The 17536-nt window shown below is 35.8% G+C and overlaps 1 pseudogene; it reads right to left on the reverse strand.

The window, feature by feature from the left end:
- Positions 1-9434: 9434 nt before the first annotated feature.
- On the reverse strand, positions 9435-10159 carry LOC141507007 (large ribosomal subunit protein eL6-like; annotated as a pseudogene).
- Positions 10160-17536: the final 7377 nt, after the last annotated feature.

Here is a 17536-nt window from a genome sequence, read left to right on the forward strand (position 1 = left end):
TCCAAATCCTCATCCTGGTGAAACAGACCTTTCCTTCTGATCTTCTAAGTTGTCTTGGACTGGGAAATTGTATCACTCAGTCTTTCTGTGGGTTTTGCCCCTCTAAATTTTGACTAGAGTCATAACTTAATGGCTTTTGGAATTTTGGGGGGAACAAGTATCCAGGGAATTCCTGCCTTCATGCCACCATCTTTGCTCCACTTGACATCAGTTCTTAGGAGACTAGTATTCTGATTCTCAACAATCTAAACAACACTTGAAGAATACTGGTGTTAACTGGTGAACCTTTGATCCTTTCTTGATAAATTGTGGTCATTTCCAATAAGTTAACATTTAATGATCATAACTATCCCATTAAGTGATTGATTGATTTTGATTACTTCATTTCACTCACAATTTAAGTCCATTGTACTTATTATATTTTAGTCATCTTTCACATTTTTCCTGGTTTTGTGGAGATCATATTTGTTTCTGTTTAGATTAAATTTTAATGATACATTTTAATTCTTCTTCATTTCTGAATTTATCCTCTTTACCTTCTCTATACATTGAAATATACCTTTAGGGAAGATTTTAAAAATAAACTTGGGGAAAAACAGTTCAGCAAAATTAATCTATATATCAGCCCAATCTGACAGTATATGTAATGTTCCACATTTATAGTCATCATATCTTCAAGAATGATGAATATCTACTCATATTTTCTCTGGCCTCACACTTCAGCAGAATAACTAGTATCTAATTTCATTTTTCATTCTTTTCATTTGCATTTTATATATATATATATATATATATATATATATATAGTTTAATTAGTTTTGAATGTTTCTTTTGCATCAGTTCATGTAACATGCAAAAACAGATTCAGATAGAGCAGCTCATGCTGCTCTGTATATTTACTATCTTTTACAGTGCTGTAATAGTCTTTATATATATACATATATATATGTGGCATATTATTTAGTCTTTCACTAGTCTATGGATATCTGCTTAGTTTATGGATTCTTTGCAAATACAAATGGTACAGCTATACTATTTTACTATATATTAGATCTTTCTTTGATCTCCTGGGCATACAGAATATTTAAGTCTAAAGTAAGGATATTTGAGTCAGTTTCTTTAGAATATAATGATAATGATTATCATAATAATATTAGATAGTATTTATTGGATTTCCATTATGTACCAGGCATGGTGTTAAAACACTTTACACATATTATTTCATTTCACCATCAAAATAAGTCTTGGAGAGAGGTGTTGTTATTATCTATACTTGACTGTTGAGAAAACTGAGGCAAACAGAAGTTAAGTGACTTGCTCAGTCACATAGTTAGGGAGTGTTGAAAGACAGATTTGAACTTAGGGCTTCCTGATTCTAGGTCCAGTATTTTATTCACTATGAGACTTAGCAGTCTCCTAATTCTAAATTGCTTTCCCAAATTATTGGGCCAAATTTTTAGCTCCTCTATTACTCTCATAGTGCCTCAATTTTTATAGTCTTGCCAACATTGAATATTTCTAAATTTTTTTAATGTAAGACAGGAATCTTAGCATTTTTGATTGTCATTCCTCTTATTGCTAGGGATTTGGAGCAATCTTCTATATAATTGTTTTATTCTCTGACCATTTATGTACTAGGACTGACTTTTGGTTCAAAATATTTGTCTTACTCTTGTAAATTATAAAATATTGTAAAATTATAAATGGATATTATAAAAACCAATTGTATTTCCCTATATAGGTTAGCTATAAGACTCATAAAAATATTTGATGCAAGAATTTCTTCCTCAATACTTTCCATTCTTATTCTAGGTGCACTGATTTTGTTCATTCAAAGATGTCTAGCTTCACATAATCAGAATAATATATTTTATCTTTTGTGATCACCTCTTTCATTCCTTTTCTTTCTCTTCTTATATATAATTGTAACCATATTGATCTAGTTCTTTTCTAATATTTTAAATTTATATATATTTGTATATATAGTTGAACTGATTATTGCATATGGTATAGTATGCTGGCCTAAATGAAATGTTTTATTCTTAATTTTTCTTATTTTCTCAGCAGTTCTGATTAAACAAGATGTTCTTTCTTTGAGTGATATGTTAGGTTTACTGAACAGTGAGGTGTAGGGTGTGTTCAAGGAAGACTAGTACATCTGATATGAGGGCTGATTCCTTTATAGAGTTGCTTTCTACTTTTGATGTCCACCTGAGCCACCTAACTCTCACCTGTAGTTCCAAGAAGTTGTAGCAAATACAGTGACCATACCCTCAGTAAACTGTTTTGGCAAGTAGGCTAAACCAGGTTAAGAGTATCTGAGGGTATAATAATCATGGACAATTTTAGGTTATCTGTGGCAGAGGATACCATCTGTACCCACAGGAAAAAAGGTGTGGAGTTTAAACAAAGACCAAAGACTATTACCTTCATTTTTTTTAAAAAAAGTTGTCTTATGTACTTTGTAATTTTGCTAACTCTTATATTTTATTTTTTCTTCAAGGATATAATTTTCTCTCAACACATTCAATTTTGATCAATGTATAGCATGGAAATAATATAAAGACTCTCAGACTGTTTGCTGTGGAGAGGTGGGGGAAAATGGTAAAATTCAAAACACTGAAAAAAGATATGGAGAAACTACTATTGTATATAATTGGAAAACAAATAAAATATATTTTTTTTAAAAAGAGTAACTGAGGGGTCTCATATCCATCAGTAAGTTAGGTTTGGTGTCTACCCTAAGCATGTGAAGTCTCCCACTGGTGGAATGGGCAGATGAGAACACTTCATTCCTATTGCCATGAAGGCAGCTGGAGCAGGTGCTGTGGGGGGCTTAGGGCATAGTTAGACAAGAAGACACCAAGATCATTCACTGCATCCAGAGCCATTATCAGTTGTCTTGCCTCTGGATCATGATGACTTTGGAAGAGTGAGTGAGGTTGATAACTTCGTGCAACTCTGCCTCACTTAAAAATCCAATTTAAGCACAAATCAAAAGACATCCATTCTATTTTATCATTTCTCTTTGGCAATGCTGAGGGAGACAAAGCTGACAAATGAAGGCCAGATTACTGAAGTCACAGTGGATACACATTTTTCTGGAATGAGCACAGTTACAGGGAAAGCTGTGAAGCATAGGTTTTGCAATCAAAATTAATCTAGTCAAAAAGCTTGAATGCCTCCCAAAAGAAGTGAATGATATAATGATAATGATAACTCATGATAATGAGATTGCCACTTGCAGAAAAATGCCATGCCTATTCTCCTACCATGACAAACTCTGATGAAGTCAAAGACCTTTATAATCAATACATCAAAAGAAGACAAGCTTATGATTCTGGGTAGGTTCAAATTACGAGACATATCAGAATCCTTGGGAAGAATGGAGATGGAAACAGCATAAACAACGTTCATCAAATACTAAAAACATGCACATCTCATGACCTTGTCATAACAAACACTGTTTTCCATTTACCTATTTGAAATAAAATTTACTGGATGCACCCTTGAAGCAAACATTAGCATCTAATAAACCAAATAATTATAAGGAGAAGAGAAAGACAGGATGTGAGAGTGACAAAGGCAAAGTGTGCTGAAGAGTGCTGGACTGAAGACAGACTTATCCTCTGCAAGTTAAATATTCACATTCATTTGGAGTTCTCTCCTCAAGGCAAAATAACTACCAGAAGAATTAATGTCAAGAGATTAGAGAATCTCTGAGTAGGAACAGTTTGTTGCTAACTTGGTGGGAAAACTGAGCCAACAAACAGTTGGCAACAGTGGAGCAAAAAAAAGAATGGGCAGCTTTCAGAGATCTAGTGTATAGCACTGCATTTGCCCATATGGTTCAGAATACTCACAAACATCAAGACTGGTTTGTTAAAATGATGAGGAAATACAGAAGCTTCTAAATGCATAAGGTGAACTCCATAGGGTTTACCAGCTGGATAGTTTATCCATTTCTAAAAAGGCAGTACTTCATTCAATCAAAAGTAAAGTACAAGTGAAACATAGAGAGATTCAGGATTCTCAGCTCAGTAATAATCCAAAGTGTTTTCATGATACCCTGAAGGCCATTTATGGGTCAAAGACCTATGGTACATCTCAACTCCTCAGTACTGATGGAGCCACATTGATTAGTGATAGAGACATTATTCTGGAGAGAGATGGTCTGAACACTTCCATAGTGCTTAACAGACTGTCATCAATCAATGCAGAAGCCATTGAGTGTTTACCTCAAGTTGAAGTCAGTCCCTCCTTAGCTGAGGTCTTGAATGCCATTAGACTCCTTTTAAGTGGCAAAGCAATTGGTGCTGATTCTATTTCAGCTGAGATCTACAAGGCAGAATCTACAATTGCTCATCCAATAGTTGACTGGAAAATTTCCAGATTATATGGCAAGAATAAGTTATCCTCTAAAAATTTAAGGATGCCTCCATAGTCTATCTCTATGAAGATAAAGGGAATAGATTGCCCTGTGACAATCCCAGGAGTATTTCTCTTTTAGTCACTGTTGACAGTATTCTTTCTAGAGTCCTTCCCAATAGGCTGATCCTTCACTTGGAAGATGGGTACCTCCCTGAGATCTAGTGAGGCTCCGGGAAGGGTGTAGGAACAATTGATATGGTATTTGTTGTTCAACAACTCTAGGAAAAATGCCAGGAACAGAACAGAGATATGTAGATCTGACCAAGGCCTTTGATACTGTCAATCATGAAGTTTTGTGGAAAATTATGTCAAAATTTGGTTGCTTGGAGAAGTTTATCAGTATTGTATGACAATTTCACAAAGGCATCCTTGCCTGGGTACTGGATAGTGGAAAATTCTCTTGAGATTACCCAGTTACCAATGGAGTGAAGCAAGGATGTGTCCTTGTTCCAAAGATTTTTACCATGCAGGGCAGCTAGGCAGTGCAGTGGATAGAGTGCCAGCCCTGGGGTTGGGAAGATTTGAGTTCAAATCTGGCCTAAAAAAACTTGGTGATTGCCTAGCTGTGTGATCTTGGGCAAGTCACTTAACCTCATTGACTTGTAAAAATTAAAAAAATATATTTTTATGATGATGGTTTTAAATCATGTTAACAAATGCCTTTTTTGAGGCATCAAGATCAGCTACTGCATTGATTGTAAATTCTTCAACTTGAAGAGGCTAGAAACCAAGATCAGAGTGAAGGAAGTATTGGTGCATGACTTCTGTTTGCAGATGATTTTGCACTCAATGAAGCTTCTGAAGCTCAGATGCGACAAATCCATTCTCTGTTGCTTGTTCTAATTTTGGCCTAACAATTAGCACCAAGAAAACACAGATGCTCCACCAGTCAGCATCACACCAGTCATGTGTAGAACCACCAGATACAAAAAATGGAGAAGGTTTGAATATTGTGGACAAGTTATCTTATCTTGGGCAGTGTCCTTTCCAGGGAGGTACATGTTGACAATGAGGTCAGAGTTAGCTTAGCTGTTCGTGAGGCTCTGAAAGAAGGTGTGGGAGAGAAGTATTAATTAAAAATGAAGGTCTACCAGAGTCATTGTACTAACCTCATCATTCTATTGTAATTAAACTCCTTGAGAAGGCTGTTTGTAATTAATGCTTAGTTCCTTTCACAATCTTCTTGATTTTCTACTGACTTACTTCTGATCTCATCATTCAATTATGCTCTCTAAAATTAGCAATGGAATCTCCTCTCCTCTCCTCATGGTCTTTTCTGTCTTCATCCTTTTTGTCCTCCTTTCAGTCTTTGATATTGATAAGCAATATATTTTCTATATTTCTGTATGCCTGTTTTTTTGTGTGATACTTTTCTTTCCTCATTCTCTTTCTCCTTATATGACTGTCATTGATAAGTGGATAATCACTGGATATTCATCCAGGTCATTCCTGCTAACAAAAGATGTTCCCAAGGGCACTTTTTTTTGGATTCTAGTCTCTTCTCCCGATGTAGTATTTCATTTGTTGATCTGATTAGCATGCATGGATTAAATTATCATCTTTATCTTGGATGATATTCCAACTATTGACCTAGCCTAACCTCTCTTCTAACATGCAGGATCATATTCCCAATTCTCTGATGGACATCTCTAGATGGATGTCCTGTAGACCAAAAGTGTCAAAATCAAATGGAAAAGGGACTACTAAAACATTAGTGTAACAATCTATCTGTTTCACATTGAATTAGCCAGAACTGAGCTGCTGCCCTGATTAACCTTCTGGTGTGTGTGGGGGGATAATTGATCCCAGTTGGGTCTCTAGTTTCCCTCAACTCTTATGCTTTGTTTTCTTCTAGTCTGTCAAACTGGTCATCATGGGTGCCTTCTAACCTCCAAGTGTCTCTGTATCCCTTCTCCTTTAGTCCTCTCTCTTTTTACCTGAGGGGCTGGACAGAATCAATGTCTACTTCCTCTTATGAGTTTGATGTTTGAATAGAGTCATTATTATAGGATATTCCTACATTTGGATCCTAAGTCAAAAACCTTCCATCTTACTTGTGCCAACCTAAGGGAAAGCCTGCAATAAGTCAGGGATGTTGAATTTGAATTTTAAATAATTAAATTATTTTGCATTAATCTGAGAGTTTTTAAAAAATTTTATATGGATATTCTATCTCCTTATTTTAGTAATTCTGTTATAAGTACTCTATCCTGGGCATATAATTGCTTTCTTTCAATATTCTGATAAATAAGTTTTTATTAATCAATTATTGTGCCATATTTCCAGTTGCATGATCCTGTCTTTCTATAGTTCTAAGGATCAAAAAATTGACTACTTATATGCATGCTAGAATAACAGGGAAAGCAGAATATCTGAAACTCAGGGATTTTATAGGATCAGGAAGTTAATTGATGTGACAAAATGGCTGCCATTAAGCCACATAAGCCATATACCATGGAAACAATGTAAAGACTAACAGAATGCCTTCTGTTGGGGTTGGGGGAAAGGAAGCAAGAATGGGGGAAAAGTTATGTTAATGCCTATTATGTTAATGTCAGGTTGAAATAAAATGAATGACTTATTTAGGGAGCAAGATAACTCATAAAATGAGGCCATAGGACTGGGAGACATGGTGAGGTAGAAATTCTATGGGGCCTTTCTCCTCCCCTCCCCTCCCCTCCCCTCCCCTCCCCTCCCCTCCCCTTCCTTTATTTTGAGTTTTACAATTGTTCCCCCCATTCTTGCTTCCCTCTCCGCACACCCAAAGAAGGAATTCTGTTAGTCTTTACATTGTTTCCATGGTATAAATTGATCTCAGTTGAATATGATGAGAGAGAAATAATATACTTAAGAAAGAAAAATAAAGTATGAGATAGAAAAATTACATAATAAGATAATGATTTTTTTATATAATTTGAAGGTAATAGTCTTTGGTCTTTGTTCAAACTCCACAATTCTTTCCATTAATATAGATGGTATTCTCCATTGCAGATATCCCAAAATTGTCCCTGGTTGTTGCACTGTTGGAATGAGCAAGTCCATCAAGGTTGATCATCACCCCCATGTTGCTGTTACAGTGTACAATGTTTTTCTGGTTCTGCTTATCTCACTAAACAGTTCATGCAAATCCTTCCAGGCTTCCCTAAATCCCAATCCTTCCTGTTTTCTAATAGAATAATAGTGTTCCATGACATACATATACCACAGTTTGCTAAGCCATTACCCAATTGAAGGACATTCACTTGATTTCCAATTCTTTGCCATCACAAATAGGGCTGCTATGAATATTTTTGTACAAGTGATGATTTTACCCTTTTTCCATCATCTCTTCAGGGTATAGACCCAGTAGTGGTATTGCTGGATCAAAGGGTATGCACATTTTTGTTGCCCTTCGGGCATAATTCCAAATTGCTCTTCAGAAAGGTTGGATGAGTTCACAGTTCCACTAACAATATATTAATGTCCCAGATTTCCCACAAGCCTTCCAACATTGATCATTGTCCTTTCTGGTCATAATGGCCAGTCTGAGAGTTGTGAGGTGGTACCTCAGAGATGATTTAATTTGTATTTCTCTAATAAGTAATGATTTAAAGGAGGTTTTTTTTTAGGTTTTTTTTTCAAGGCAAATAGGGTTAAGTAGCTTGGCCAAGGTCACACAGCTAGGTAATTATTAAGTGTCTGAGGCCAGATTTGAACTCAGGTACTCCTGACTTCAGGGCTGGTCTATCCACTGTGCCACCTAGCTGCCCCTAAAGCAATTTTTCATAGGGATATGGATCACTTTGATTTCCTCAGCTGTAAATTTCCTTTGCATATCCTTTGACCACTTGTCATTTGAGGAAGAACTTTTTTTAAAAAAAAGTTTGGCTCAGTTCTCTGTATATTTTAGAAATGAGTCCTTTGTCAGAAATACTAGTTGCAAAAATTGTTTCCCAATTTACTACATTTCTTTTGATCTTGGTTATAGTAGTTTTGTCTGTGCAGAAGCTTTTTAATTTAATGTAGTCAAAATTATCTAGTTTGTTTTTAATAATGTTCTCTATTTCTTCCTTGGTCAAAAACTGCTTAATTTCCCATAGATCTGACAGGTACACTACTCCTTGATCTTCTAGTTTGCTTATAATATTATTCTTTATGTCTAAATCTTGTATCCATTTTGATCTTATCTTGGTATAGGGTGTGAGGTGCTGGTTGAATCTAAGTTTCTTCCATACTAACTTCCAATTTTCCCAGCAGTTTTTATTGAAGAGAGAGATTTTATCCCAATACCTGGACTCTTTGGGTTCATCAAACAGCAGATTACTATAATCATTTCTTGCTATTGCACCTAGTCTATTCCACTGATCCACGACTCTATTTCTTAACCAATACCAGACAGTTTTGATGACTGCTGCTTTATAATATAATTTTAGATTTGGTAAGGGTAAACCACCTTCTTTTGCATTTTTTAAATTGAATCCCTGGGAATTCTTGACTTTTTATTTCTCCATATAAATTTACTTACAACTTTTTCTAACTCATTAAAGTAATTTTTTTGAATTTTGTTTGATATGGCATTAAACAAGTAGTTTAGCTTCATAGAATTGTCATTTTTATTATATTAGCTCGACATATCCATGAACAGTTGATGTTTGCTCAGTTATTTAAATCTGATTTTATTTGTGTGAGAAGTGTTTTGTAATTGTTTTCAAAAACATTTTGACTCTCCCTTGACAGGTAGACTTCCAGGTATTTTAAATTGTCTGAGGTTACTTTGAATGGGATTACTCTTTTTTGCTCTTTCTGCTGTATCTTGTTAGTCATATATAGAAATGTGAGGATTTATAAGGGTTTATTTTATATCCTGCTACTTTGCTAAAGTTGCTAATTATTTCTAGTAGTTTTTTAGATGATTTTTTGGGATTCTCTAGGTATACCATCATATCATCTGCTCTTCCTTCCCAATCCTAATTCCTTCAGTTTCTTTTGCTTCTCTTATTTTTTTTTTCACTATTCCAAATATTTTAATAAGAGTTCTCGGCAAGGCATTTAGAACACCAATTTGTGAGGATAAACTCCATTGGAGAGAAAGAGAATACAGAATGCAGGTAACCATGGAGCTGAGGAATTTTCTTGATTTTGGGCAGGAGCTGAGAGTCCACTGCTTTCTGATCAGCCTTGCGCTGCTCTGTAATCTCATATTTCTCTTTCTCTGTGTCAAAAATCTCTCCTTCTTGGTGTCTGGGTTTACGGAGCCTCTTCTTCTTAAAGTAAGCATCAGTAAGATGATTTGGAATTTTTACACCAGAAAGGTTAACCCTAGTAGAGGTGGCAATGACAAATTTCTGATGGGTCCTTTGTAGAGGAACCTGATTGATGGTCAGAGGTCCAGTCACCAGTAGCAAACCACTAGCCGCTGCTTCAGGAAAACCACACTCATGCACCTGTGGCAGCCAGTGAGCATGATCAGAACTGTGCCTGGGGTAATGCTAGAGCGAAGTTTCCTCACATGCTGGCTGAAAGGTTTTTTGCCATGACTTAGGAGTTTTCTGGGCACGTCTTCAGTAGGGTAATACCTGGGCATTTTGCGAATCTTTAACACTTGGTTTCTTCCATTTTTATCACCACCAACTGGCTTTGAGATAGTAGCAGGCACCCTGTCTTTCTTTTTCCTTTCAATCCGGGTTTTTGGTGCAGCATATTTCCACTTGTACATGCCTCTGCGGGAATACATTGCAGACCTGGAGTATCTGCCGATCCCTCGCGCCAAGACTGGGTTTTGACTGCAATGCTTTCGAGATTTTTTCACCACCTTTTCAGCCCCATCTTCCTTTTTGGCCTTCCTTTCCTTTTTTTTCCTTTCTGACCTTCTTTTCCTTTGGAGGCTTTGGGGGGGTTTTTGTCTGCCATCTTGAGAGAAGGGGAAAGAGCTTTTGCTTCTCTTATTGCTGAAGCTAACATTTCTAATACAATATTGAATAGTAGTGGTGATAATGGATAGCCTTGTTTCACCCCTGGTCTTATTGGGAATGCCTCTAGCCTCTCCCCATTACATATAATGCTTGTTGATGATTTCAGATAGATACTGCTTATTATTCTGAGGAACAATCCATTTATTCCTACACTCTCTAGTGCTTTTAGTAGGAGTGGGTGCTGTATTTTGCCAAAAGCTTTTTCAGCATCTTTTGATATGATCATATAATTTCTGATAGGTTTGTTATTGATATAATTAATTATACTAACAGTTTTTCTAATATTGAACCAACCCTGCATTCCTAGGTAAATCCTACTTGATCATAATGTATTATCCTACTGATAACTTGTTGTAATCATTTTGCTAAGATTTTATTTAAGATTTTTGCATCAATATTCATTCAGGAGATAGGTCTATAATTTTCTTTCTCTGTTTTAACTCTTCCTGGTTTAGGTATCAGCACCATATTGGTGTCATAGAAAGAGTGAGGTAGAGTTCCATCTTCACCTATTTTTCCAAAGAGTTTATATAGAATTGGATCCAATTTTTCCTTAAATGTTTGATAGAATTCACTTGTGAATCTATCAGGCCCTGGAGATTTTTTCTTAGGAAGTTCAATAATGGCTTATTGAATTTCTCTTTCTGGGGTTATTTAGGTTTTTAATTCCCTCTTCATTTAATCTGGGCAATTTATATTTGTGAAAATATTCATCCATTTAACTTAGATTGTCAAATTTATTGGCATAGAGTTGGGCAAAATAATTCTGAATTGTTATTTTAATTTCCTCCTCATTGGTGGTGATTTCACCATTTCATCTTTTTTATTTATGATACTAGCAATTTGGTATTCTTTTTTTAAATCAAATTGAACAGAGGTTTATCAATTTTATTTTTTTCATAAACCAGCTCTTGGTTTTATTTATTAGTTCAATAATTTTCTTGTTTTCAATTATATTAATTTTTCAAATTTCTAATGTGATATTTAATTTGGGGAGTTTTAATTTGTTCTTTCATTTTTTTAGTTGCATATTTAGTTCATTGATTTCTTCTTTATCTAATTTATTTATGTAAGCATTTAAAGAGAAAATATATCCCCTGACAGTCACCTTGAGTGTATCCCTTAGGTTTTGGTATGTTGTTTCATTATTGTGATTATCTAGGATGAGATAATTCTTTCTATAATTTGTTGCTTGATCCACTCATTCTTTAAAAGGAGGCTATTTAGTTTCCAAATAGTTCTGTGTCTTTATCTCCCTGGCCCAATATTGCATATGATTTTTATTGCATTATGATATGAGAAGGATGTATTCACTATTTCTGCCTTTCTGCAATTTATAATTAGGTTTTAATGTCCTAGTACATGATCAAGTTTTGTATAAGTGCCATATATTGCAGAAGTATATTCCTTTCTATCTCCATTCAATTTCCTCCATAAGTCTATCATATCTAGGTTTTCTAACAATGTATTTACCTCTTTAACTTCCTTCTTGTTTTTTATGATTAGATTTATCTAAATCTGAGAGTGTGAGGTTGAGGTCTCCCACTAGTAGAGTTTTGCTGTCTATGTCTTCCTGTAGCTCTTTCAATGTTTCCTCTAAGAATTTGGATGCTGTACCATTGGGTGCATACATATTTAGTATTTAAATTACTTTATTGTCTTTGGTACCTTTTAGGAGTATAAAGTTTCCTTCCTTATCTCTTTTTAACAGTATCCATTTTTGCAGGTGCTTTGTCTGAGATAAGGATTGCTACCCCTGATTTTTTTTCACTTCAGCTGATGCAAAATATATTTTGTTCTAACCTTTTACTCTATATGTATCTCTGTGCTTCAAATGAGTTTCTTGTAAGCAGCATATAGCAGGATTCTGGTTTTTAATCCACTCTGCCATTTACTTACATTTTTAAGGGAGAGTTCATCCCATTCACATTCAAAGTTATAATGACTGACTCTTTATTGCCCTTCATGCTATCTTCTTTCTGTGTGTATTTTCCCCCTTTTCCCCTTTATCCATATTCCCCAGTATTTTGTTTCTGAAAACCACCACCTTCAGTGTGTTTGCCATCTTATATAAACCCTCTCCCCTTTCTTTCCCCTTTTCCTTTCCATTTTCCCCTTCTTTCCTTCCTTCTTTTAGTTCCCCATTTTCTTCTCCCTGTCCCTCCCTCCTCTTTTCCTCTTTTAATGCTTGAAAGGTAAGGTAAGTTTCTTAAATTAATTGAGTGTATCTACATTAACTTTAAGCCAGGTCTGATGAGATGAAGATTCAGGTGGTTCTCATCTTCTCCCTTCTTCCCCTCAATTACAATAGGTCTTTTGTACCTCTTGATGTAATGAGATTTATGCCATTTAGTCTTGTCCATACTATCATCTTCTTACTGTTCCCCTTTTTAAGGAGGTATTTTTTAAAAATTATTCTGAGTCACAGAAAAGTGGTGAATGTTCATTAATTCTGGTTAAGTATATTCTCTCTAATAGAGTTACAGTTCTCAAGAGTTATGAGACTCTTTCTTCCAAGTGGGTATAAAGCCATTTTCATCTTATTGGATAGCAGGTTTTTTTCTTTACACTTTTTTAAAAACCTTTTCATGTGTTGCTTGAGGCTACTGTTTGATCTCCAAATTTTCTATTTAGCTCTGGTCTTTTCATCATAAAATTTTGGAAGTCACCCATTTCATTAAATATCCATCTTTTCCCCTGAAGGAGCATGCTCAGCTTTGCCAGGTAGTGGATTTTTGCCTGAATTCCAAGCTCCCTTGCTCTATTGGAATGACTTATTCCAGGCCCTTTGATCATTAATGTTGCTGTGGCCATGTCTTGTGTAATCCTTACTGTGGCTCCTTGTAATTTAAATTTTTCTTTCTGCCTGCTTGCATGACTTTTCTCCTTTATCTGATAGTTCTGGAATTAGGCCACAACATTCCTTGGTGTTTTCATTTTATGATCTCTTTCCAGAGGGGATCAATATATTCTTTCAATAACTACTTTGCCCTCTGGTTCCATGATATCAGGACAGTTTTCCATCACTAAATCCTGTAATATTAAGTTCAGGCTTTTTCTCTTCAATGTTTTCCAGATGGCTTAAAATTCTCAGTTTCTCTCTTCTTGATCTGTTCTCTAGGTTAGTGGTTTTGCTGATGAGTTATTTTACATTTTCTTCTATTTTTTTCAATCTTTTGGTTTTGTTTAACATAATCTTGTTTTCTCATGAAGTCATTAGTTTCCACCAATTCCATTCTTTTTTTTAGAGAAAATTTTTCTTCATTTATCTTTTGTAACTCTTTTTCCAGTTAGTCAGTTCTATTTTGAAGGGGTTTTCTATTTGCCCAATTGAGGATTTGAGAGAATCATTTCCTTTTATCATTTGCCCAATTGAAGATCGGAGAGAATTATTCTCATTTTGTATTTATCCAATTGTATTTTCCAAGGATTTGTTTTCTTGTTGGAAGGTGTTAATTTTCTCTTGTGTTTCTTTTCCCAGTTTTTCCAATTGATTTTTAAACTCCTTCCTGATTTCTTCAAGGAAGTCTTTCTGGGCTGGAGACCAATTCATATTGTCCTCAGCAGTGCTAGATCTCTCCCGGTTAGAATCTCTCTTTTTCTAAATATTTCTCCATGTGCCGTCCCCCTTCTATGACCTTTCTTCATGTTTCTAGGATCTTGTGTAGGGGTGGGGTTGGTTCTCAGAGGTTTCCTTTTGAAGATCCTTTTTTGAAATTTTATTTTTCAAGGAAAATGGGGTTAAGTGGCTTGCCCAAGGCCACACATATAGGTAATTATTAAGTGTCTGAGTCCGGATTTGAACTCAGTACCAGGGCTGGTGCTCTATTCACTGCGCCACCTAGCAACCCGGCTTTTGAAGATCCTAGATGCTTTGTTTAATTGACTTAGTAGTTGTTTTCTCTGGAGTGTTTGGGGCACTCAGCAGCAGGGTTTAAATTGACCTTGAACACTGGACTGGGCCCTAGGGGAGGGAGTTAATCTCTTCTGGTTGAGTCAACTCTGTTGACCAGGCCTTAGCCTGAGGGGGTGGATTTTTTTGTTGTTGTCTGTTCTGGGCAAAGGGCTCCACTGAAAGTATGGAGCTCAGGTCTCTGACTCAGCTGGTTGTTTTCCATCGTTCTCTGAAACTCTGTGCTGGCACTCGCCCTCTAATAGCTCCTCTCCCCCTGGCTAAAGACTCCTCAGCTAAATTTGGATCTCACAATCATTACTCACCAAAGTCTCTATGGCTGAGGCTGGCCCTCTGGCTTCCCCCCAGCTGCTTTTCCTGTGCTGACCCTCTCTTATCTCCCAGTTCACCCACAGTCCCCTGAGACAGACATTCTTGGTACATATTCTTCTCCTAGATTTTCTTTCTGGGTTTTGTCCATGGAATTTCTGTTAAGAAGTTTCTTTCATGTTGTTTCTGAGGGGAAAGAGGAGCACTCAACACAGTGCCTGTCTTCTCTCTGCCATCTTGACCCTTAAGTCTCCTTCTTCTCTCTTCTTCTTCTTTGTCTTCTTCCTCTTCCTCTTCTTCTTCTTCTTCTTCTTCTTCTTCTTCTTCTTCTTCCTCCTCCTCCTCCTCCTGTCTTCTTTTTTACTATGGTCAGAGCAAGAAATATGACAAATTAACCTCTGGAGGTCATGATAAAATTGCTTCTCACATGTCTTCTCAGCAGCTTGTAAGAATCATCATGATCATAATAAATATCTATCATAAATAGTAGGTGCCTGGCACATTGTAGCTAGGTGCTATTATTATCCATTTTGAACACTGAGAAAACTGAGTAGTTTTCTACTACTTTCTACTACAATTACAGATAGTAACTGAGTTACTTGTCCAAGGATACTAGCTTGTGAATGTTGGAGGCTGACCTTGAACTCAGATCTTTCTGTTTTCAAGTCCAGCATTCTCTACATTGAACCACCTAGGTGCCTCATGTCTACAGGCTATATTAACATATATTTGCCACCATTCGCTATCACACACTGGACTCTCAGAAAAAGTGAGGAGTTTAGGGAATGTCTAAGACTTGGACATCATAAGTATATCTTTGGGTTTTTTTGTGCAAAGCATGCCAATGGTGATCAAGATTAGGACAACTATTGCATTGAATAAACTATTATCATAATAATTTGGGGAGTTTAATAAAATACAATGCCAAGGCACTTGCCAAAGCATGGTAGTTTTCCATCTCATCAGAAGGAATGGAGTTTATTTCCTCCCAATTTTAACTAAACTCTGTGGGAAGCCAAGTAGTCCAATATGAGAAAAAGAAAAGGTAGGATAATCTTGGGGTTTTTTGAGAGAGAAATTACTACTTGGCCATTGAAGATGTGTTCTAGAATAACCTAGGTTGGAATGAGGGAATGAAAGGGAAAGACACTGGAGAAAGGATGGCTTTAGTGGTGGCAAATGGAGGGGCTTGATCAGGAAATTTTCTTATCATTTTGATTAATTTCAGAGCAGTAAGTCATTTGAACTTTTTATTGAATTTCTTTATAAAGGGTATGGTTACCTTCCTAGAGGGTAGATACCACATACAATAAATATTCCCAAGATCAATTGTTTGACATTTACAATAGTGGGATGGACTATCTCCAGGGGAGTCAGCATTTTATACTAGCCTATAAAATGGAGACTATAGATCCTGAAAGCCCACAGTGGCCTTGGGTCTCAAGTTATAGATGGGATTCCCCATCCTCTGCAGTCACCAGTGAGTACCTGTGGACAAATCTTATCATAAGTCTATACTCCCTACCCCAAGAATCATTAATTGGGGCTTTGGTATAAAAGCACATAAATGTTACAGTTACTTATCCATTTAGTCTGATCAAATAATTCCTGGATGCTATTAAGTTCTTGGACGCAGTTTTAGAGAGACAGTGGCTTAAATTCTGAACCATGAAATAACTGTGTTGCGAGAAGTGTTGCGAGTTCTTGACACTCAAAATTCAAGAGTCTTAGAATCTTCTAGCTAGAGAAGGTGAATTTCCTAGGCAATATAGCTTCAAAATTTAGACTTTTCACATGAGGGAAATTGTTTGCACAGCCAGTCTTAGAGAATGACTTGAAAGAAGTTCCAAGTTTAAGAATTCAAGAATCCAATCTACTGTAAAAAGATGGGGAATTTCCTGGGAAGCACATTTCTTTTTTAGAGAAGAGGATCACACAGATGTCCTTCATCAGAAGGAGAAGGAAAGCCATGATGTTGATGAAGAAAAGATGGACAATTCTGTACTTTGTTATTACCATGCATTAGCTGGAAAAGAATTTTGTACTTTATTCAGGAGGGCATCACTGAAGACTTTTAAATAGAATAATAATGTTATCTGATATATGCAGAAGAAAAATTATTCTGGTCACAGTATAAAAATTACTTGAAGGTTGGAGATAGAATAGAGGTAAGAAGACCTCTTAGGAAGTCATTTGAATAGTCCAAAGTTAGGGGTAATAGTAATTTTTGTAAGGTATAGATAGTAAGAATAAACAGATAGAAATAGATATGAGATAAAGTATGTAGGTGGAATCATTAGAAATTAGTATGAAAGGTGAGAAGGTTAACAATGAAGGGGAGTAAAGAGATGTAAAGGTAGCTGATTGGGTCAGAAGTGTCCAGGAAAAGCTTTTTTGAGGATGGAGGAAACTTAAACATGTTTTTAGGAAGATCAAAGGAGCCAGTGTCAAGAGAGAAACTGAAGATTTATTAGGGACTTTAGGCTGAACCTTTCTGACTGACCAGCAATGAATAACTGCTTCCCAAAATGGAAATGATGGAAACCTAAAGAAAAAGTGAACACTGATTCTGAAAATCTGTAATAGAGAAGGAGAAAGACAATACAGTCTATCATGCAGATTTTGGCAGAAAAAGATTTCAAGTTGAGATAAATGATATGCTAGATCTATTTACCTATAATTCTAAGAGGGATATAGGACATTCTCAACAATGAAAAATACAAAGAGAAATATTCTAATAAGGAGAAAAAGGAGGCATTTTCTAAAATTGAATGATGTAAAGTCAGTGGGAACTCATTGTTTAACTCAGTTTTTTCATTTATTTCTTTTTTTATAGTATTTTATTTTCCCCATTTACATATCAGGAAAATTTTAGCATTAACTTTTACAAGTTTTGTGTTCCAAAATTTTCTCCCTTCCCTCTTCTGAAAAT

This window comes from Macrotis lagotis, chromosome 1 (genome assembly GCF_037893015.1).
Source record: "Macrotis lagotis isolate mMagLag1 chromosome 1, bilby.v1.9.chrom.fasta, whole genome shotgun sequence".
NCBI classification, from domain to species: domain Eukaryota; kingdom Metazoa; phylum Chordata; class Mammalia; order Peramelemorphia; family Peramelidae; genus Macrotis; species Macrotis lagotis.